This window comes from Coturnix japonica, chromosome 6 (assembly GCF_054131305.1).
Source record: "Coturnix japonica strain WE chromosome 6, WE-NBRP24, whole genome shotgun sequence".
NCBI lineage: Eukaryota > Metazoa > Chordata > Aves > Galliformes > Phasianidae > Coturnix > Coturnix japonica.
This window is the reverse complement of record NC_140668.1, coordinates 9,329,518-9,357,192: the sequence shown is the minus strand read 5'-3', so window position 1 is coordinate 9,357,192 and position 27,675 is coordinate 9,329,518.

Genomic DNA, 27,675 nt, shown 5'->3' with positions numbered 1-27,675 from the left:
TGCGCCTACATCATAACTCGGAATCTACTGCACCTACATCATAATTCGGAATCTACTGCGCCTACATCATAACTCGGAATCTACTGCGCCTACATCATAACTCGGAATCTACTGTGCCTACATCATAACTCGGAATCTAACTCGGAATCTACTGTGCCTACATCATAACTCGGAATCTAACTCGGAATCTACTGCGCCTACATCATAACTCGGAATCTAACTCGGAATCTACTGCGCCTACATCATAACTCGGAATCTACTGCTCCTACATCATAACTCGGAATCTACTGCGCCTACATCATAACTCGGAATCTAACTCGGAATCTACTGCGCCTACATCATAACTCAGAATCTAACTCGGAATCTACTGCGCCTACATCATAACTCGGAATCTACTGCGCCTACATCATAACTCGGAATCTACTGTGCCTACATCATAACTCGGAATCTAACTCGGAATCTACTGTGCCTACATCATAACTCGGAATCTAACTCGGAATCTACTGCGCCTACATCATAACTCGGAATCTAACTCGGAATCTACTGCGCCTACATCATAACTCGGAATCTACTGCTCCTACATCATAACTCGGAATCTACTGCGCCTACATCATAACTCGGAATCTAACTCGGAATCTACTGCGCCTACATCATAACTCGGAATCTACTGCGCCTACATCATAACGCGGAATCTACTGCGCCTACATCATAACTCGGAATCTACTGCGCCTACATCATAACTCGGAATCTAACTCGGAATCTACTGCGCCTACATCATAACTCGGAATCTACTGCGCCTACATCATAACTCGGAATCTAACTTGGAATTTACTGCGCCTACATTATAACTCGGAATCTACTGCACCTACATCATAACTCGGAATCTAACTCGGAATCTACTGCGCCTACATCATAACTCGGAATCTACTGCGCCTACATCATAACTCGGAATCTACTGCGCCTACATCATAACTCGGAATCTAACTCGGAATCTACTGCGCCTACATCATAACTCGGAATCTACTGCGCCTACATCATAACTCGGAATCTACTGCGCCTACATCATAATTCGGAATCTACTGCGCGTACATCATAACTCGGAATCTAACTCGGAATCTACTGCACCTACATCATAACTCGGAATCTACTGCACCTACATCATAACTCGGAATCTACTGCGCCTACATCATAACTCGGAATCTAACTCGGAATCTACTGCGCCAACATCATAACACGAAATCTACTGCGCCTACATCATAACTCGGAATCTACTGCGCCTACATCATAATTCGGAATCTACTGCGCGTACATCATAACTCGGAATCTACTGTGCCTACATCATAACTCGGAATCTAACTCGGAATCTACTGCGCCTACATCATAACTCGGAATCTACTGCGCCTACATCATAACTCGGAATCTACAGCGCCTACATCATAATTCGGAATCTACTGCGCCTACATCATAACTCGGAATCTAACTCGGAATCTACTGCACCTACATCATAACTCGGAATCTACTGCGCCTACATCATAACTCGGAATCTACTGCGCCTACATCATAACTCGGAATCTAACTCGGAATCTACTGCGCCTACATCATAACACGAAATCTACTGCGCCTACATCATAACTCGGAATCTACTGCACCTACATCATAATTCGGAATCTACTGCGCCTACATCATAACTCGGAATCTACTGCGCCTACATCATAACTCGGAATCTACTGTGCCTACATCATAACTCGGAATCTAACTCGGAATCTACTGTGCCTACATCATAACTCGGAATCTAACTCGGAATCTACTGCGCCTACATCATAACTCGGAATCTAACTCGGAATCTACTGCGCCTACATCATAACTCGGAATCTACTGCTCCTACATCATAACTCGGAATCTACTGCGCCTACATCATAACTCGGAATCTAACTCGGAATCTACTGCGCCTACATCATAACTCGGAATCTACTGCGCCTACATCATAACGCGGAATCTACTGCGCCTACATCATAACTCGGAATCTACTGCGCCTACATCATAACTCGGAATCTAACTCGGAATCTACTGCGCCTACATCATAACTCGGAATCTACTGCGCCTACATCATAACTCGGAATCTAACTTGGAATTTACTGCGCCTACATTATAACTCGGAATCTACTGCACCTACATCATAACTCGGAATCTAACTCGGAATCTACTGCGCCTACATCATAACTCGGAATCTACTGCGCCTACATCATAACTCGGAATCTACTGCGCCTACATCATAACTCGGAATCTAACTCGGAATCTACTGCGCCTACATCATAACTCGGAATCTACTGCGCCTACATCATAACTCGGAATCTACTGCGCCTACATCATAATTCGGAATCTACTGCGCGTACATCATAACTCGGAATCTAACTCGGAATCTACTGCACCTACATCATAACTCGGAATCTACTGCGCCTACATCATAACTCGGAATCTACTGCGCCTACATCATAACTCGGAATCTAACTCGGAATCTACTGCGCCAACATCATAACACGAAATCTACTGCGCCTACATCATAACTCGGAATCTACTGCGCCTACATCATAATTCGGAATCTACTGCGCGTACATCATAACTCGGAATCTACTGTGCCTACATCATAACTCGGAATCTAACTCGGAATCTACTGCGCCTACATCATAACTCGGAATCTACTGCGCCTACATCATAACTCGGAATCTACAGCGCCTACATCATAATTCGGAATCTACTGCGCCTACATCATAACTCGGAATCTAACTCGGAATCTACTGCACCTACATCATAACTCGGAATCTACTGCGCCTACATCATAACTCGGAATCTACTGCGCCTACATCATAACTCGGAATCTAACTCGGAATCTACTGCGCCTACATCATAACACGAAATCTACTGCGCCTACATCATAACTCGGAATCTACTGCACCTACATCATAATTCGGAATCTACTGCGCCTACATCATAACTCGGAATCTACTGTGCCTACATCATAACTCGGAATCTACTGCGCCTACATCATAACTCGGAATCTACTGCGCCTACATCATAACTCGGAATCTAACTCGGAATCTACTGCGCCTACATCATAACTCAGAATCTAACTCGGAATCTACTGTGCCTACATCATAACTCAGAATCTAACTCGGAATCTACTGCGCCTACATCATAACTCGGAATCTACTGCGCCTACATCATAACTCGGAATCTACTGTGCCTACATCATAACTCTGAATCTAACTCGGAATCTACTGTGCCTACATCATAACTCGGAATCTAACTCGGAATCTACTGCGCCTACATCATAACTCGGAATCTAACTCGGAATCTACTGCGCCTACATCATAACTCGGAATCTACTGCGCCTACATCATAACTCGGAATCTACTGCGCCTACATCATAACTCGGAATCTAACTCGGAATCTACTGCGCCTACATCATAACTCGGAATCTACTGCGCCTACATAATAACTCGGAATCTAACTCGGAATCTACTGCGCCTAAATCATAACTCGGAATCTACTGCGCCTACATCATAACTCGGAAACTACTGCGCCTACATCATAACTCGGAATCTAACTCGGAATCTACTGCGCCTACATCATAACTCGGAATCTACTGCGCCTACATCATAACTCGGAATCTACTGCGCCTACATCATAACTCGGAATCTACTGCGCCTACATCATAACTCGGAATCTAACTCGGAATCTACTGTGCCTACATCATAACTCGGAATCTAACTCGGAATCTACTGCGCCTACATCATAACTCGGAATCTATTGCGCCTACATCATAACTCGGAATCTACTGTGCCTACATCATAACTCGGAATCTAACTCGGAATCTACTGCGCCTACATCATAACTCGGAATCTAACTCGGAGTCTACTGCGCCTACATCATAACTCGGAATCTACTGCGCCTACATCATAACTCGGAATCTAACTCGGAATCTACTGCGCCTACATCATAACTCGGAATCTACTGCGCCTACATCATAACTCGGAATCTAACTCGGAATCTACTGCGCCTACATCATAACTCGGAATCTACTGCGCCTACATCATAACTCGGAATCTAACTCGGAATCTACTGCGCCTACATCATAACTCGGAATCTACTGCGCCTACTTCATAACTCGGAATCTACTGCGCCTACATCATAACTCGGAATCTAACTCGGAATCTGCTGCGCCTACATCATAACTCGGAATCTACTGCGCCTACATCATAACTCGGAATCTACTGCGCCTACATCATAATTCGGAATCTACTTCTCCTACATCATAACTCGGAATCTAACTCGGAATCTACTGCACCTACATCATAACTCGGAATCTACTGCGCCTACATCATAACTCGGAATCTACTGCGCCTACATCATAACTCGGAATCTAACTCGGAATCTACTGCGCCTACATCATAACTCGGAATCTACTGCGCCTACATCATAACTCGGAATCTACTGCGCCTACATCATAACTCGGAATCTACTGCGCCTACATCATAACTCGGAATCTACTGCGCCTACATCATAACTCGGAATCTACTGCGCCTACATCATAACTCGGAATCTTACTCGGAATCTACTGTGCCTACATCATAACTCGGAATCTAACTCGGAATCTACTGCGCCTACATCATAACTCGGAATCTAACTCGGAATCTACTGCGCCTACATCATAACTCGGAATCTACTGCGCCTACATCATAACTCGGAATCTACTGCGCCTACATCATAACTCGGAATCTAACTCGGAATCTACTGCGCCTACATCATAACTCGGAATCTACTGCGCCTACATCATAACTCGGAATCTACTGCGCCTACATCATAACTCGGAATCTAACTCGGAATCTACTGCGCCTACATCATAACTCGGAATCTACTGCGCATACATCATAACTCGGAATCTAACTCGGAATCTACTGCGCCTACATCATAACTCGGAATCTACTGCGCCTACATCATAACTCGGAATCTAACTTGGAATCTACTGCGCCTACATCATAACACGAAATCTACTGCGCCTACATCATAACTCGGAATCTACTGCGCCTACATCATAATTCGGAATCTACTGCGCCTACATCATAACTCGGAATCTACTGTGCCTACATCATAACTCGGAATCTTACTCGGAATCTACTGCGCCTACATCATAACTCGGAATCTACTGCGCATACATCATAACTCGGAATCTAACTCGGAATCTACTGCGCCTACATCATAACTCGGAATCTACTGCGCCTACATCATAACTCGGAATCTTACTCGGAATCTACTGTGCCTACATCATAACTCGGAATCTAACTCGGAATCTACTGCGCCTACATCATAACTCGGAATCTAACTCGGAATCTACTGCGCCTACATCATAACTCGGAATCTACTGCGCCTACATCATAACTCGGAATCTACTGCGCCTACATCATAACTCGGAATCTAACTCGGAATCTACTGCGCCTACATCATAACTCGGAATCTACTGCGCCTACATCATAACTCGGAATCTAACTCGGAATCTACTGCGCCTACATCATAACTCGGAATCTACTGCGCCTACATCATAACTCGGAATCTACTGCGCCTACATCATAACTCGGAATCTAACTCGGAATCTACTGCGCCTACATCATAACTCGGAATCTAACTCGGAATCTACTGCGCCTACATCATAACTCGGAATCTATTGCGCCTACATCATAACTCGGAATCTACTGTGCCTACATCATAACTCGGAATCTAACTCGGAATCTACTGCGCCTACATCATAACTCGGAATCTAACTCGGAATCTACTGCGCCTACATCATAACTCGGAATCTACTGCGCCTACATCATAACTCGGAATCTAACTCGGAATCTACTGCGCCTACATCATAACTCGGAATCTACTGCGCCTACATCATAACTCGGAATCTAACTCGGAATCTACTGCGCCTACATCATAACTCGGAATCTACTGCGCCTACATCATAACTCGGAATCTAACTCAGAATCTACTGCGCCTACATCATAACTCGGAATCTACTGCGCCTACATCATAACTCGGAATCTACTGCGCCGACATCATAACTCGGAATCTAACTCGGAATCTACTGCGCCTACATCATAACTCGGAATCTACTGCGCCTACATCATAACTCGGAATCTACTGCGCCTACATCATAATTCGGAATCTACTTCTCCTACATCATAACTCGGAATTTAACTCGGAATCTACTGCACCTACATCATAACTCGGAATCTACTGCGCCTACATCATAACTCGGAATCTACTGCGCCTACATCATAACTCGGAATCTAACTCAGAATCTACTGCGCCTACATCATAACTCGGAATCTACTGCGCCTACATCATAACTCGGAATCTACTGCGCCTACATCATAACTCGGAATCTACTGCGCCTACATCATAACTCGGAATCTACTGTGCCTACATCATAACTCGGAATCTACTGCGCCTACATCATAACTCGGAATCTACTGTGCCTACATCATAACTCAGAATCTAACTCGGAATCTACTGTGCCTACATCATAACTCGGAATCTAACTCGGAATCTACTGCGCCTACATCATAACTCGGAATCTAACTCGGAATCTACTGCGCTTACATCATAACTCGGAATCTACTGCGCCTACATCATAACTCGGAATCTAACTCGGAATCTACTGCGCCTACATCATAACTCGGAATCTACTGCGCCTACATCATAACTCGGAATCTAACTCGGAATCTACTGCGCCTACATCATAACTCGGAATCTACTGCGCCTACATCATAACTCGGAATCTAACTTGGAATCTACTGCGCCTACATCATAACTCGGAATCTACTGCGCATACATCATAACTCGGAATCTAACTCGGAATCTACTGCACCTACATCATAACTCGGAATCTACTGCGCCTACATCATAACTCGGAATCTAACTTGGAATCTACTGCGCCTACATCATAACTCGGAATCTACTGCGCCTACATCATAACTCGGAATCTAACTCGGAATCTACTGCACCTACATCATAACTCGGAATCTACTGCGCCTACATCATAACTCGGAATCTACTGCGCCTACATCATAACTCGGAATCTAACTCGGAATCTACTGTGCCTACATCATAACACGAAATCTACTGCGCCTACATCATAACTCGGAATCTACTGCGCCTACATCATAATTCGGAATCTACTGCGCCTACATCATAACTCGGAATCTACTGTGCCTACATCATAACTCGGAATCTACTGCGCCTACATCATAACTCGGAATCTACTGCGCCTACATCATAACTCGGAATCTAACTCGGAATCTACTGCGCCTACATCATAACTCGGAATCTAACTCGGAATCTACTGCGCCTACATCATAACTCAGAATCTAACTCGGAATCTACTGCGCCTACATCATAACTCGGAATCTACTGCGCCTACATCATAACTCGGAATCTACTGTGCCTACATAATAACTCAGAATCTAACTCGGAATCTACTGTGCCTACATCATAACTCGGAATCTAACTCGGAATCTACTGCGCCTACATCATAACTCGGAATCTAACTCGGAATCTACTGCACCTACATCATAACTCGGAATCTACTGCGCCTACATCATAACTCGGAATCTACTGCGCCTACACCATAACTCAGAATCTAACTCGGAATCTACTGCGCCTACATCATAACTCGGAATCTACTGCGCCTACATCATAACTCGGAATCTAACTCGGAATCTACTGCGCCTACATCATAACTCGGAATCTACTGCGCCTACATCATAACTCGGAATCTACTGCGCCTACATCATAACTCGGAATCTAACTCGGAATCTGCTGCGCCTACATCATAACTCGGAATCTACTGCGCCTACATCATAACTCGGAATCTACTGCGCCTACATCATAACTCGGAATCTACTGCGCCTACATCATAATTCGGAATCTACTGCTCCTACATCATAACTCGGAATCTAACTCGGAATCTACTGCGCCTACATCATAACTCGGAATCTACTGCGCCTACATCATAACTCGGAATCTAACTCGAAATCTACTGCGCCTACATCATAACTCGGAATCTACTGCGCCTACATCATAACTCAGAATCTACTGCGCCTACATCATAACTCGGAATCTACTGCGCCTACATCATAACTCGGAATCTAACTCGGAATCTACTGCGCCTACATCACAACTCGGAATCTAACTCGGAATCTACTGCGCCTACATCATAACTCGGAATCTATTGCGCCTACATCATAACTCGGAATCTACTGTGCCTACATCATAACTCGGAATCTAACTCGGAATCTACTGCGCCTACATCATAACTCGGAATCTAACTCGGAATCTACTGCGCCTACATCATAACTCGGAATCTACTGCGCCTACATCATAACTCGGAATCTAACTCGGAATCTACTGCGCCTACATCATAACTCGGAATCTACTGCGCCTACATCATAACTCGGAATCTAACTCGGAATCTACTGCGCCTACATCATAACTCGGAATCTACTGCGCCTACATCATAACTCGGAATCTAACTCAGAATCTACTGCGCCTACATCATAACTCGGAATCTACTGCGCCTACATCATAACTCAGAATCTACTGCGCCTACATCATAACTCGGAATCTAACTCGGAATCTACTGCGCCTACATCATAACTCGGAATCTACTGCGCCTACATCATAATTCGGAATCTACTTCTCCTACATCATAACTCGGAATCTAACTCGGAATCTACTGCACCTACATCATAACTCGGAATCTACTGCGCCTACATCATAACTCGGAATCTACTGCGCCTACATCATAACTCGGAATCTAACTCGGAATCTACTGCGCCTACATCATAACTCGGAATCTACTGCGCCTACATCATAACTCGGAATCTAACTCGAAATCTACTGCGCCTACATCATAACTCGGAATCTACTGCGCCTACATCATAACTCGGAATCTACTGCGCCTACATCATAACTCGGAATCTAACTCGGAATCTACTGCGCCTACATCATAAATCGGAATCTAACTCGGAATCTACTGCGCCTACATCATAACTCGGAATCTATTGCGCCTACATCATAACTCGGAATCTACTGTGCCTACATCATAACTCGGAATCTAACTCGGAATCTACTGCGCCTACATCATAACTCGGAATCTAACTCGGAATCTACTGCGCCTACATCATAACTCGGAATCTACTGCGCCTATATCATAACTCGGAATCTAACTCGGAATCTACTCCGCCTACATCATAACTCGGAATCTACTGCGCCTACATCATAACTCGGAATCTAACTCGGAATCTACTGCGCCTACATCATAACTCGGAATCTACTGCGCCTACATCATAACTCGGAATCTAACTCGGAATCTACTGCGCCTACATCATAACTCAGAATATACTGCGCCTACATCATAACTCGGAATCTACTGCGCCTACATCATAACTCGGAATCTAACTCGGAATCTACTGCGCCTACATCATAACTCGGAATCTACTGCGCCTACATCATAACTCGGAATCTACTGCGCCTACATCATAATTCGGAATCTACTTCTCCTACATCATAACTCGGAATCTAACTCGGAATCTACTGCACCTACATCATATTTCGGAATCTACTGCGCCTACATCATAACTCGGAATCTACTGCGCCTACATCATAACTCGGAATCTAACTCGGAATCTACTGCGCCTACATCATAACTCGGAATCTACTGCGCCTACATCATAACTCGGAATCTACTGCGCCTACATCATAACTCGGAATCTACTGTGCCTACATCATAACTCGGAATCTACTGCGCCTACATCATAACTCGGAATCTACAGTGCCTACATCATAACTCAGAATCTAACTCGGAATCTACTGTGCCTACATCATAACTCGGAATCTAACTCGGAATCTACTGCGCCTACATCATAACTCGTAATCTAACTCGGAATCTACTGCGCCTACATCATAACTCGGAATCTACTGCGCCTACATCATAACTCGGAATCTAACTCGGAATCTACTGCGCCTACATCATAACTCGGAATCTACTGCGCCTACATCATAACTCGGAATCTAACTCGGAATCTACTGCGCCTACATCATAACTCGGAATCTACTGCGCCTACATCATAACTCGGAATCTAACTCGGAATCTACTGCGCCTACATCATAACTCGGAATCTACTGCGCCTACATCATAACTCGGAATCTAACTCGGAATCTACTGCGCCTACATCATAACTCGGAATCTACTGCGCCTACATCATAACTCGGAATCTAACTCGGAATCTACTGCGCCTACATCATATCTCAGAATCTTACTCGGAATCTACTGCGCCTACATCATAACTCGGAATCTAACTCGGAATCTACTGCGCCTACATCATAACTCGGAATCTACTGCGCCTACATCATAACTCGGAATCTAACTCGGAATCTACTGCGCCTACATCATAACTCGGAATCTAACTCGGAATCTATTGCGCCTACATCATAACTCGGAATCTAACTCGGAATCTACTGCGCCTACATCATAACTCGGAATCTACTGCGCCTACATCATAACTCGGAATCTAACTCGGAATCTACTGCGCCTACATCATAACTCGGAATCTATTGCGCCTACATCATAACTCGGAATCTACTGTGCCTACATCATAACTCGGAATCTAACTCGGAATCTACTGCACCTACATCATAACTCGGAATCTAACTCGGAATCTACTGCGCCTACATCATAACTCGGAATCTACTGCGCCTACATCATAACTCGGAATCTAACTCGGAATCTACTGCGCCTACATCATAACTCGGAATCTACTGCGCCTACATCATTACTCGGAATCTAACTCGGAATCTACTGCGCCTACATCATAACTCGGAATCTACTGCGCCTACATCATAACTCGGAATCTAACTCGGAATCTACTGCGCCTACATCATAACTCGGAATCTAACTCGGAATCTACTGCGCCTACATCATAACTCGGAATCTACTGCGCCTACATCATAACTCGGAATCTAACTCGGAATCTACTGCGCCTACATCATAACTCGGAATCTACTGCGCCTACATCATAACTCGGAATCTACTGCGCCTACATCATAACTCGGAATCTAACTCGAAATCTACTGCGCCTACATCATAACTCGGAATCTACTGCGCCTACATCATAACTCAGAATCTACTGCGCCTACATCATAACTCGGAATCTACTGCGCCTACATCATAACTCGGAATCTAACTCGGAATCTACTGCGCCTACATCACAACTCGGAATCTAACTCGGAATCTACTGCGCCTACATCATAACTCGGAATCTATTGCGCCTACATCATAACTCGGAATCTACTGTGCCTACATCATAACTCGGAATCTAACTCGGAATCTACTGCGCCTACATCATAACTCGGAATCTAACTCGGAATCTACTGCGCCTACATCATAACTCGGAATCTACTGCGCCTACATCATAACTCGGAATCTAACTCGGAATCTACTGCGCCTACATCATAACTTGGAATCTACTGCGCCTACATCATAACTCGGAATCTAACTCGGAATCTACTGCGCCTACATCATAACTCGGAATCTACTGCGCCTACATCATAACTCGGAATCTAACTCGGAATCTACTGCGCCTACATCATAACTCGGAATCTACTGCGCCTACATCATAACTCAGAATCTACTGCGCCTACATCATAACTCGGAATCTAACTCGGAATCTACTGCGCCTACATCATAACTCGGAATCTACTGCGCCTACATCATAACTCGGAATCTACTGCGCCTACATCATAATTCGGAATCTACTTCTCCTACATCATAACTCGGAATCTAACTCGGAATCTACTGCACCTACATCATAACTCGGAGTCTACTGCGCCTACATCATAACTCGGAATCTACTGCGCCTACATCATAACTCGGAATCTAACTCGGAATCTACTGCGCCTACATCATAACTCGGAATCTACTGCGCCTACATCATAACTCGGAATCTACTGCGCCTACATCATAACTCGGAATCTAACTCGAAATCTACTGCGCCTACATCATAACTCGGAATCTACTGCGCCTACATCATAACTCGGAATCTACTGCGCCTACATCATAACTCGGAATCTAACTCGGAATCTACTGCGCCTACATCATAACTCGGAATCTAACTCGGAATCTACTGCGCCTACATCATAACTCGGAATCTATTGCGCCTACATCATAACTCGGAATCTACTGTGCCTACATCATAACTCGGAATCTAACTCGGAATCTACTGCGCCTACATCATTACTCGGAATCTAACTCGGAATCTACTGCGCCTACATCATAACTCGGAATCTACTGCGCCTACATCATAACTCGGAATCTAACTCGGAATCTACTCCGCCTTCATCATAACTCGGAATCTACTGCGCCTACATCATAACTCGGAATCTAACTCGGAATCTACTGCGCCTACATCATAACTCGGAATCTACTGCGCCTACATCATAACTCGGAATCTAACTCGGAATCTACTGCGCCTACATCATAACTCGGAATCTACTGCGCCTACATCATAACTCGGAATCTACTGCGCCTACATCATAACTCGGAATCTAACTCGGAATCTACTGCGCCTACATCATAACTCGGAATCTACTGCGCCTACATCATAACTCGGAATCTACTGCGCCTACATCATAATTCGGAATCTACTTCTCCTACATCATAACTCGGAATCTAACTCGGAATCTACTGCACCTACATCATAACTCGGAATCTACTGCGCCTACATCATAACTCGGAATCTACTGCGCCTACATCATAACTCGGAATCTAACTCGGAATCTACTGCGCCTACATCATAACTCGGAATCTACTGCGCCTACATCATAACTCGGAATCTACTGTGCCTACATCATAACTCGGAATCTACTGCGCCTACATCATAACTCGGAATCTACTGTGCCTACATCATAACTCAGAATCTAACTCGGAATCTACTGTGCCTACATCATAACTCGGAATCTAACTCGGAATCTACTGCGCCTACATCATAACTCGGAATCTAACTCGGAATCTACTGCGCCTACATCATAACTCGGAATCTACTGCGCCTACATCATAACTCGGAATCTAACTCGGAATCTACTGCGCCTACATCATAACTCGGAATCTACTGCGCCTACATCATAACTCGGAATCTAACTCGGAATCTACTGCGCCTACATCATAACTCGGAATCTACTGCGCCTACATCATAACTCGGAATCTAACTCGGAATCTACTGCGCCTACATCATAACTCGGAATCTACTGCGCCTACATCATAACTCGGAATCTAACTCGGAATCTACTGCGCCTACATCATAACTCGGAATCTACTGCGCCTACATCATAACTCGGAATCTAACTCGGAATCTACTGCGCCTACATCATATCTCAGAATCTTACTCGGAATCTATTGCGCCTACATCATAACTCGGAATCTCACTCGGAATCTACTGCGCCTACATCATAACTCGGAATCTACTGCGCCTACATCATAACTCGGAATCTAACTCGGAATCTACTGCGCCTACATCATAACTCAGAATCTACTGCGCCTACATCATATCTCGGAATCTAACTCGGAATCTACTGCGCCTACATCATAACTCGGAATCTACTGCGCCTACATCATAACTCGGAATCTAACTCGGAATCTACTGCGCCTACATCATAACTCGGAATCTACTGCGCATACATCATAACTCGGAATCTAACTCGGAATCTACTGCGCCTACATCATAACTCGGAATCTACTGCGCCTACATCATAACTCGGAATCTAACTCGGAATCTACTGCGCCTACATCATAACTCGGAATCTTTCTCAGAATCTATTGCGCCTACATCATAACTCGGAATCTAACTCGGAATCTACTGCGCCTACATCATAACTCGGAATCTACTGCGCCTACATCATAACTCGGAATCTAACTCGGAATCTACTGCGCCTACATCATAACTCGAAATCTATTGCGCCTACATCATAACTCGGAATCTACTGTGCCTACATCATAACTCGGAATCTAACTCGGAATCTACTGCGCTAACATCATAACTCGGAATCTAACTCGGAATCTACTGCGCCTACATCATAACTCGGAATCTACTGCGCCTACATCATAACTCGGAATCTAACTCGGAATCTACTGCGCCTACATCATAACTCGGAATCTACTGCGCCTACATCATTACTCGGAATCTAACTCGGAATCTACTGCGCCTACATCATAACTCGGAATCTACTGCGCCTACATCATAACTCGGAATCTAACTCGGAATCTACTGCGCCTACATCATAACTCGGAATCTAACTCGGAATCTACTGCGCCTACATCATAACTCGGAATCTACTGCGCCTACATCATAACTCGGAATCTAACTCGGAATCTACTGCGCCTACATCATAACTCGGAATCTACTGCGCCTACATCATAACTCGGAATCTACGGCGCCTACATCATAACTCGGAATCTACTGCGCCTACATCATAACTCGGAATCTACTGCGCCTACATCATAACTCGGAATCTAACTCGGAATCTACTGCGCCTACATCATAACTCGGAATCTACTGCGCCTACATCATAACTCGGAATCTAACTCGGAATCTACTGCGCCTACATCATAACTCGGAATCTACTGCGCCTACATCATAACTCGGAATCTACGGCGCCTACATCATAACTCGGAATCTACTGCGCCTACATCATAACTCGGAATCTACTGCGCCTACATCATAACTCGGAATCTAACTCGGAATCTACTGCGCCTACATCATAACTCGGAATCTACTGCGCCTACATCATAACTCGGAATCTAACTCGGAATCTACTGCGCCTACATCATAACTCGGAATCTACTGCGCCTACATCATAACTCGGAATCTAACTCGGAATCTACTGCGCCTACATCATAACTCGGAATCTACTGCGCCTACATCATAACTCGGAATCTAACTCGGAATCTACTGCGCCTACATCATAACTCGGAATCTACTGCGCCTACATCATAACTCGGAATCTAACTCGGAATCTACTGCGCCTACATCATAACTCGGAATCTACTGCGCCTACATAATAACTCGGAATCTAACTCGGAATCTACTGCGCCTACATCATATCTCAGAATCTTACTCGGAATCTATTGCGCCTACATCATAACTCGGAATCTCACTCGGAATCTACTGCGCCTACATCATAACTCGGAATCTACTGCGCCTACATCATAACTCGGAATCTAACTCGGAATCTACTGCGCCTACATCATAACTCAGAATCTACTGCGCCTACATCATATCTCGGAATCTAACTCGGAATCTACTGCGCCTACATCATAACTCGGAATCTACTGCGCCTACATCATAACTCGGAATCTAACTCGGAATCTACTGCGCCTACATCATAACTCGGAATCTACTGCGCCTACATCATAACTCGGAATCTAACTCGGAGTCTACTGCGCCTACATCATAACTCGGAATCTACTGCGCCTACATCATAACTCGGAATCTAACTCGGAATCTACTGCGCCTACATCATAACTCGGAATCTACTGCGCCTACATCATAACTCGGAATCTAACTCGGAATCTACTGCGCCTACATCATAACTCGGAATCTACTGCGCCTACATCATAACTCGGAATCTAACTCGGAATCTACTGCGCCTACATCATAACTCGGAATCTACTGCGCCTACATCATAACTCGGAATCTAACTCGGAATCTACTGCGCCTACATCATAACTCGGAATCTACTGCGCCTACATCATAACTCGGAATCTAACTCGGAATCTACTGCGCCTACATCATATCTCAGAATCTTACTCGGAATCTATTGCGCCTACATCATAACTCGGAATCTCACTCGGAATCTACTGCGCCTACATCATAACTCGGAATCTACTGCGCCTACATCATAACTCGGAATCTAACTCGGAATCTACTGCGCCTACATCATAACTCAGAATCTACTGCGCCTACATCATATCTCGGAATCTAACTCGGAATCTACTGCGCCTACATCATAACTCGGAATCTACTGCGCCTACATCATAACTCGGAATCTAACTCGGAATCTACTGCGCCTACATCATAACTCGGAATCTACTGCGCATACATCATAACTCGGAATCTAACTCGGAATCTACTGCGCCTACATCAATACTCGGAATCTACTGCGCCTACATCATAACTCGGAATCTAACTCGGAATCTACTGCGCCTACATCATAACTCGGAATCTTTCTCAGAATCTATTGCGCCTACATCATAACTCGGAATCTAACTCGGAATCTACTGCGCCTACATCATAACTCGGAATCTACTGCGCCTACATCATAACTCGGAATCTAACTCGGAATCTACTGCGCCTACATCATAACTCGGAATCTATTGCGCCTACATCATAACTCGGAATCTACTGTGCCTACATCATAACTCGGAATCTAACTCGGAATCTACTGCGCCTACATCATAACTCGGAATCTAACTCGGAATCTACTGCGCCTACATCATAACTCGGAATCTACTGCGCCTACATCATAACTCGGAATCTAACTCGGAATCTACTGCACCTACATCATAACTCGGAATCTACTGCGCCTACATCATTACTCGGAATCTAACTCGGAATCTACTGCGCCTACATCATAACTCGGAATCTACTGCGCCTACATCATAACTCGGAATCTAACTCGGAATCTACTGCGCCTACATCATAACTCGGAATCTAACTCGGAATCTACTGCGCCTACATCATAACTCGGAATCTACTGCGCCTACATCATAACTCGGAATCTAACTCGGAATCTACTGCGCCTACATCATAACTCGGAATCTACTGCGCCTACATCATAACTCGGAATCTACGGCGCCTACATCATAACTCGGAATCTACTGCGCCTACATCATAACTCGGAATCTACTGCGCCTACATCATAACTCGGAATCTAACTCGGAATCTACTGCGCCTACATCATAACTCGGAATCTACTGCGCCTACATCATAACTCGGAATCTAACTCGGAATCTACTGCGCCTACATCATAACTCGGAATCTACTGCGCCTACATCATAACTCGGAATCTAACTCGGAATCTACTGCGCCTACATCATAACTCGGAATCTACTGCGCCTACATCATAACTCGGAATCTACTGCGCCTACATCATAACTCGGAATCTACTGCGCCTACATCATAACTCGGAATCTAACTCGAAATCTACTGCGCCTACATCATAACTCGGAATCTACTGCGCCTACATCATAACTCGGAATCTACTGCGCCTACATCATAACTCGGAATCTAACTCGGAATCTACTGCGCCTACATCACAACTCGGAATCTAACTCGGAATCTACTGCGCCTACATCATAACTCGGAATCTATTGCGCCTACATCATAACTCGGAATCTACTGTGCCTACATCATAACTCGGAATCTAACTCGGAATCTACTGCGCCTACATCATAACTCGGAATCTAACTCGGAATCTACTGCGCCTACATCATAACTCGGAATCTACTGCGCCTACATCATAACTCGGAATCTAACTCGGAATCTACTGCGCCTACATCATAACTCGGAATCTACTGCGCCTACATCATAACTCGGAATCTAACTCGGAATCTACTGCGCCTACATCATAACTCGGAATCTACTGCGCCTACATCATAACTCGGAATCTAACTCGGAATCTACTGCGCCTACATCATAACTCGGAATCTACTGCGCCTACATCATAACTCAGAATCTACTGCGCCTACATCATAACTCGGAATCTAACTCGGAATCTACTGCGCCTACATCATAACTCGGAATCTACTGCGCCTACATCATAATTTGTAATCTACTTCTACTACATCATAACTCGGAATCTAACTCGGAATCTACTGCACCTACATCATAACTCGGAATCTACTGCGCCTACATCATAACTCGGAATCTACTGCGCCTACATCATAACTCGGAATCTAACTCGGAATCTACTGCGCCTACATCATAACTCGGAATCTACTGCGCCTACATCATAACTCGGAATCTACTGCGCCTACATCATAACTCGGAATCTTACTCGAAATCTACTGCGCCTACATCATAACTCGGAATCTACTGCGCCTACATCATAACTCGGAATCTACTGCGCCTACATCATAACTCGGAATCTACTGCGCCTACATCATAACTCGGAATCTAACTCGGAATCTACTGCGCCTACATCATAACTCGGAATCTAACTCGGAATCTACTGCGCCTACATCATAACTCGGAATCTATTGCGCCTACATCATAACTCGGAATCTACTGTGCCTACATCATAACTCGGAATCTAACTCGGAATCTACTGCGCCTACATCATAACTCGGAATCTAACTCGGAATCTACTGCGCCTACATCATAACTCGGAATCTACTGCGCCTACATCATAACTCGGAATCTAACTCGGAATCTACTGCGCCTACATCATAACTCGGAATCTACTGCGCCTACATCATAACTCGGAATCTAACTCGGAATCTACTGCGCCTACATCATAACTCGGAATCTACTGCGCCTACATCATAACTCGGAATCTAACTCGGAATCTACTGCGCCTACATCATAACTCGGAATCTACTGCGCCTACATCATAACTCTGAATCTAACTCGGAATCTACTGCGCCTACATCATAACTCGGAATCTACTGCGCCTACATCATAACTCGGAATCTACTGCGCCTACATCATAACTCGGAATCTAACTCGGAATCTACTGCGCCTACATCATAACTCGGAATCTACTGCGCCTACATCATAACTCGGAATCTACTGCGCCTACATCATAATTCGGAATCTACTTCTCCTACATCATAACTCGGAATCTAACTCGGAATCTACTGCACCTACATCATAACTCGGAATCTACTGCGCCTACATCATAACTCGGAATCTACTGCGCCTACATCATAACTCGGAATCTAACTCGGAATCTACTGCGCCTACATCATAACTCGGAATCTACTGCGCCTACATCATAACTCAGAATCTATTGCGCCTACATCATAACTCGGAATCTACTGTGCCTACATCATAACTCGGAATCTACTGCGCCTACATCATAACTCGGAATCTACTGTGCCTACATCATAACTCAGAATCTAACTCGGAATCTACTGTGCCTACATCATAACTCGGAATCTAACTCGGAATCTACTGCGCCTACATCATAACTCGGAATCTAACTCGGAATCTACTGCGCCTACATCATAACTCGGAATCTACTGCGCCTACATCATAACTCGGAATCTAACTCGGAATCTACTGCGCCTACATCATAACTCGGAATCTACTGCGCCTACATCATAACTCGGAATCTAACTCGGAATCTACTGCGCCTACATCATAACTCGGAATCTACTGCACCTACATCATAACTCGGAATCTACTGCGCCTACATCATAACTCAGAATCTAACTCGGAATCTACTGCGCCTACATCATAACTCGGAATCTACTGCGCCTACATCATAACTCGGAATCTAACTCGGAATCTACTGCGCCTACATCATAACTCGGAATCTACTGCGCCTACATCATAACTCGGAATCTAACTCGGAATGTACTGCGCCTACATCATATCTCAGAATCTTACTCGGAATCTATTGCGCCTACATCATAACTCGGAATCTAACTCGGAATGTACTGCGCCTACATCATAACTCGGAATCTACTGCGCCTACATCATAACTCGGAATCTAACTCGGAATCTACTGCGCCTACATCATAACTCGGAATCTACTGCGCCTACATCATATCTCGGAATCTAACTCGGAATCTACTGCGCCTACATCATAACTCGGAATCTACTGCGCCTACATCATAACTCGGAATCTAACTCGGAATCTACTGCGCCTACATCATAACTCGGAATCTACTGCGCATACATCATAACTCGGAATCTAACTCGGAATCTACTGCGCCTACATCATAACTCGGAATCTACTGCGCCTACATCATAACTCGGAATCTAACTCGGAATCTACTGCGCCTACATCATAACTCGGAATCTTACTCGGAATCTATTGCGCCTACATCATAACTCGGAATCTAACTCGGAATCTACTGCGCCTACATCATAACTCGGAATCTACTGCGCCTACATCATAACTCGGAATCTAACTCGGAATCTACTGCGCCTACATCATAACTCGGAATCTATTGCGCCTACATCATAACTCGGAATCTACTGTGCCTACATCATAACTCGGAATCTAACTCGGAATCTACTGCGCCTACATCATAACTCGGAATCTAACTCGGAATCTACTGCGCCTTCATCATAACTCGGAATCTACTGCGCCTACATCATAACTCGGAATCTAACTCGGAATCTACTGCGCCTACATCATAACTCGGAATCTACTGCGCCTACATCATTACTCGGAATCTAACTCGGAATCTACTGCGCCTACATCATAACTCGGAATCTACTGCGCCTACATCATAACTCGGAATCTAACTCGGAATCTACTGCGCCTACATCATAACTCGGAATCTAACTCGGAATCTACTGCGCCTACATCATAACTCGGAATCTACTGCGCCTACATCATAACTCGGAATCTAACTCGGAATCTACTGCGCCTACATCATAACTCGGAATCTACTGCGCCTACATCATAACTCGGAATCTACGGCGCCTACATCATAACTCGGAATCTACTGCGCCTACATCATAACTCGGAATCTACTGTGCCTACATCATAACTCGGAATCTACTGCGCCTACATCATAACTCGGAATCTACTGTGCCTACATCATAACTCGGAATCTAACTCGGTATCTACTGTGCCTACATCATAACTCGGAATCTAACTCGGAATCTACTGCGCCTACATCATAACTCGGAATCTAACTCGGAATCTACTGCGCCTACATCATAACTCGGAATCTACTGCGCCTACATCATAACTCGGAATCTAACTCGGAATCTACTGCGCCTACATCATAACTCGGAATCTACTGCGCCTACATCATAACTCGGAATCTAACTCGGAATCTACTGCGCCTACATCATAACTCGGAATCTACTGCGCCTACATCATAACTCGGAATCTAACTCGGAATCTACTGCACCTACATCATAACTCGGAATCTACTGCGCCTACATCATAACTCGGAATCTAACTCGGAATCTACTGCGCCTACATCATATCTCAGAATCTTACTCGGAATCTATTGCGCCTACATCATAACTCGGAATCTAACTCGGAATCTACTGCGCCTACATCATAACTCGGAATCTACTGCGCCTACATCATAACTCGGAATCTAACTCGGAATCTACTGCGCCTACATCATAACTCGGAATCTACTGCGTCTACATCATATCTCGGAATCTAACTCGGAATCTACTGCGCCTACATCATAACTCGGAATCTACTGCGCCTACATCATAACTCGGAATCTAACTCGGAATCTACTGCGCCTACATCATAGCTCGGAATCTACTGCGCCTACATCATTACTCGGAATCTAACTCGGAATCTACTGCGCCTACATCATAACTCGGAATCTAACTCGGAATCTACTGCGCCTACATCATAACTCGGAATCTAACTCGGAATTTACTGCGCCTACATCATAACTCGGAATCTATTGCGCCTACATCATAACTCGGAATCTACTGCGCCTACATCATAACTCGGAATCTAACTCGGAATCTACTGCGCCTACATCATAACTCGGAATCTAACTCGGAATCTACTGCGCCTACATCATAACTCGGAATCTACTGCGCCTACATCATAACTCGGAATCTAACTCGGAATCTACTGCGCCTACATCATAACTCGGAATCTACTGCGCCTACATCATTACTCGGAATCTAACTCGGAATCTACTGCGCCTACATCATAACTCGGAATCTACTGCGCCTACATCATAACTCGGAATCTAACTCGGAATCTACTGCGCCTACATCATAACTCGGAATCTAACTCGGAATCTACTGCGCCTACATCATAACTCGGAATCTAACTCGGAATCTACTGCGCCTCCATCATAACACGAAATCTACTGCGCCTACATCATAACTCGGAATCTACTGCGCCTACATCATAACTCGGAATCTACTGCGCCTACATCATAACACAGAATCTACTGCGCCTACATCATAATTCGGAATCTACTGCGCCTACATCATAACTCGGAATCTACTGCTCCTACATCATAACTCGGAATCTGCTGCGCCTACATCATAACTCGGAATCTAACTCGGAATCTACTGCGCCTACATCATAACTCGGAATCTAACTCGGAATCTACTGCGCCTACATCATAACTCGGAGTCTAACTCGGAATCTACTGCGCCTACATCATAACTCGGAATCTACTGCGCCTACATCATAACTTGGAATCTAACTCGGAATCTACTGCGCCTACATCATAACTCGGAATCTAACTCGGAATCTACTGCGCCTACATCATAACTCAGAATCTATCTCGGAATCTACTGCGCCTACATCATAACTCGGAATCTACTGCGCCTACATCATAACTCGGAATCTAACTCGGAATCTACTGCGCCTATATCATAACACGGATTCTTCTGCGCCTACATCATAACTCGGAATCTAACTCGGAATCTACTGCGCCTACATCATTACTCGGAATCTAACTCGGAATCTACTGCGCCTACATCATAACTCGGAATCTAACTCGGATACTACTGCGCCTTCATCATAACTCGGAATCTACTGCGCCTACATCATAACTCGGAATCTAACTCGGAATCTACTGCGCCTACATCATAACTCGGAATCTAACTCGGAATCTACTGCGCCTACATCATAACTCGGAATCTAACTCGGAATCTACTGCGCCTACATCATAACTCGGAATCTAACTCGGAATCTACTGCGCCTACATCATAACTCGGAATCTACTGCGCCTACATCATAACTCGGAATCTAACTCGGAATCTAGTGCGCCTACATCATAACTCGGAATCTACTGCGCCTACATCATAACTCGGAATCTAACTCGGAATCTACTGCGCCTACATCATAACTCGGAATCTACTGCGCCTACATCATAACTCGGAATCTAACTCGGAATCTACTGCGCCTACATCATAACTCGGAATCTACTGCGCCTACATCATAACTCGGAATCTACTGTGCCTACATCATAACTCGGAATCTAACTCGGAATCTACTGTGCCTACATCATAACTCGGAATCTACTGCGCCTACATCATAACTCGGAATCTACTGCGCCTACATCATAACTCAGAATCTAACTCGAAATCTACTGCGCCTACATCATAACTCGGAATCTACTGCGCCTACATCATAACTCGGAATCTAACTCGGAATCTACTGCGCCTACATCATAACTCGGAATCTACTGCGTATACATCATAACTAGGAATCTAACTCGGAATCTACTGCGCCTACATCATAACTCGGAATCTACTGCGCCTACATCATAACTCGGAATCTAACTCGGAATCTACTGCGCCTACATCATAACTCGGAATCTACTGCGCCTACATCATAACTCGGAATCTACTGCGCCTACATCATAACTCGGAATCTACTGCGCTTACATCATAACTCGGAATCTACTGCGCCTACATCATAACTCGGAATCTAACTCGGAATCTACTGCGCCTACATCATAACTCGGAATCTAATTCGGAATCTACTGTGCCTACATCATAACTCGGAATCTAACTCGGAATCTACTGCGCCTACATCATAACTCGGAATCTAACTCGGAATCTACTGCGCCTACATCATAACTCGGAATCTACTGCGCCTACATCATAACTCAGAATCTACTGCGCCTACATCATAATTTGGAATCTACTGCGCCTACATCATAACTCGGAATCTACTGCTCCTACATCATAACTCGGAATCTGCTGCGCCTACATCATAACTCGGAATCTAACTCGGAATCTACTGCGCCTACGTCATAACTCGGAATCTAACTCGGAATCTACTGCGCCTACATCATAACTCGGAGTCTAACTCGGAATCTACTGCGCCTACATCATAACTCGGAATCTACTGCGCCTACATCATAACTCGGAATCTAACTCGGAATCTACTGCGCCTCCATCATAACACGAAATCTACTGCGCCTACATCATAACTCGGAATCTACTGCGCCTACATCATAACTCGGAATCTACTGCGCCTACATCATAACTCAGAATCTACTGCGCCTACATCATAATTCGGAATCTACTGCGCCTACATCATAACTCGGAATCTACTGCTCCTACATCATAACTCGGAATCTGCTGCGCCTACATCATAACTCGGAATCTAACTCGGAATCTACTGCGCCTACATCATAACTCGGAATCTAACTCGGAATCTACTGCGCCTACATCATAACTCGGAGTCTAACTCGGAATCTACTGCGCCTACATCATAACTCGGAATCTACTGCGCCTACATCATAACTTGGAATCTAACTCGGAATCTACTGCGCCTACATCATAACTCGGAATCTAACTCGGAATCTACTGCGCCTACATCATAACTCAGAATCTATCTCGGAATCTACTGCGCCTACATCATAACTCGGAATCTACTGCGCCTACATCATAACTCGGAATCTAACTCGGAATCTACTGCGCCTATATCATAACACGGATTCTTCTGCGCCTACATCATAACTCGGAATCTAACTCGGAATCTACTGCGCCTACATCATTACTCGGAATCTAACTCGGAATCTACTGCGCCTACATCATAACTCGGAATCTAACTCGGATACTACTGCGCCTACATCATAACTCGGAATCTACTGCGCCTACATCATAACTCGGAATCTAACTCGGAATCTACTGCGCCTACATCATAACTCGGAATCTATTGCGCCTACATAATAAATCGGAATCTACTGCGCCTACATCATAACTCGGAATCTACTGCGCCTACATCATAACTCGGAATCTAACTCGGAATCTACTGCGCCTACATCATAACTCGGAATCTAACTCGGAATCTACTGCGCCTACATCATAACTCGGAATCTAACTCGGAATCTACTGCGCCTACATCATAACTCGGAATCTACTGCGCCTACATCATAACTCGGAATCTAACTCGGAATCTAGTGCGCCTACATCATAACTCGGAATCTACTGCGCCTACATCATAACTCGGAATCTAACTCGGAATCTACTGCGCCTACATCATAACTCGGAATCTACTGCGCCTACATCATAACTCGGAATCTAACTCGGAATCTACTGCGCCTACATCATAACTCGGAATCTACTGCGCCTACATCATAACTCGGAATCTACTGTGCCTACATCATAACTCGGAATCTAACTCGGAATCTACTGCGCCTACATCATAACTCGGAATCTACTGCGCCTACATCATAACTCGGAATCTACTGCGCCTACATCATAACTCAGAATCTAACTCGAAATCTACTGCGCCTACATCATAACTCGGAATCTACTGCGCCTACATCATAACTCGGAATCTAACTCGGAATCTACTGCGCCTACATCATAACTCGGAATCTACTGCGTATACATCATAACTCAGAATCTAACTCGGAATCTACTGCGCCTACATCATAACTCGGAATCTACTGCGCCTACATCATAACTCGGAATCTAACTCGGAATCTACTGCGCCTACATCATAACTCGGAATCTACTGCGCCTACATCATAACTCGGAATCTACTGCGCCTACATCATAACTCGGAATCTACTGCGCTTACATCATAACTCGGAATCTACTGCGCCTACATCATAACTCGGAATCTAACTCGGAATCTACTGCGCCTACATCATAACTCGGAATCTAATTCGGAATCTACTGTGCCTACATCATAACTCGGAATCTAACTCGGAATCTACTGCGCCTACATCATAACTCGGAATCTAACTCGGAATCTACTGCGCCTACATCATAACTCGGAATCTACTGCGCCTACATCATAACTCAGAATCTACTGCGCCTACATCATAATTCGGAATCTACTGCGCCTACATCATAACTCGGAATCTACTGCTCCTACATCATAACTCGGAATCTGCTGCGCCTACATCATAACTCGGAATCTAACTCGGAATCTACTGCGCCTACATCATAACTCGGAATCTAACTCGGAATCTACTGCGCCTACATCATAACTCGGAGTCTAACTCGGAATCTACTGCGCCTACATCATAACTCGGAATCTACTGCGCCTACATCATAACTTGGAATCTAACTCGGAATCTACTGCGCCTACATCATAACTCGGAATCTAACTCGGAATCTACTGCGCCTACATCATAACTCAGAATCTATCTCGGAATCTACTGCGCCTACATCATAACTCGGAATCTACTGCGCCTACATCATAACTCGGAATCTAACTCGGAATCTACTGCGCCTATATCATAACACGGATTCTTCTGCGCCTACATCATAACTCGGAATCTAACTCGGAATCTACTGCGCCTACATCATTACTCGGAATCTAACTCGGAATCTACTGCGCCTACATCATAACTCGGAATCTAACTCGGATACTACTGCGCCTACATCATAACTCGGAATCTACTGCGCCTACATCATAACTCGGAATCTAACTCGGAATCTACTGCGCCTACATCATAACTCAGAATCTACTGCGCCTACATAATAAATCGGAATCTACTGCGCCTACATCATAACTCGGAATCTACTGCGCCTACATCATAACTAGGAATCTAACTCGGAATCTACTGCGCCTACATCATAACTCGGAATCTAACTCGGAATCTACTGCGCCTACATCATAACTCGGAATCTAACTCGGAATCTACTGCGCCTACATCATAACTCGGAATCTACTGCGCCTACATCATAACTCGGAATCTAACTCGGAATCTAGTGCGCCTACATCATAACTCGGAATCTACTGCGCCTACATCATAACTCGGAATCTAACTCGGAATCTACTGCGCCTACATCATAACTCGGAATCTACTGCGCCTACATCATAACTCGGAATCTAACTCGGAATCTACTGCGCCTACATCATAACTCGGAATCTACTGCGCCTACATCATAACTCGGAATCTACTGTGCCTACATCATAACTCGGAATCTAACTCGGAATCTACTGCGCCTACATCATAACTCGGAATCTACTGCGCCTACATCATAACTCGGAATCTACTGCGCCTACATCATAACTCAGAATCTAACTCGAAATCTACTGCGCCTACATCATAACTCGGAATCTACTGCGCCTACATCATAACTCGGAATCTAACTCGGAATCTACTGCGCCTACATCATAACTCGGAATCTACTGCGTATACATCATAACTAGGAATCTAACTCGGAATCTACTGCGCCTACATCATAACTCGGAATCTACTGCGCCTACATCATAACTCGGAATCTAACTCGGAATCTACTGCGCCTACATCATAACTCGGAATCTACTGCGCCTACATCATAACTCGGAATCTACTGCGCCTACATCATAACTCGGAATCTACTGCGCTTACATCATAACTCGGAATCTACTGCGCCTACATCATAACTCGGAATCTAACTCGGAATCTACTGCGCCTACATCATAACTCGGAATCTA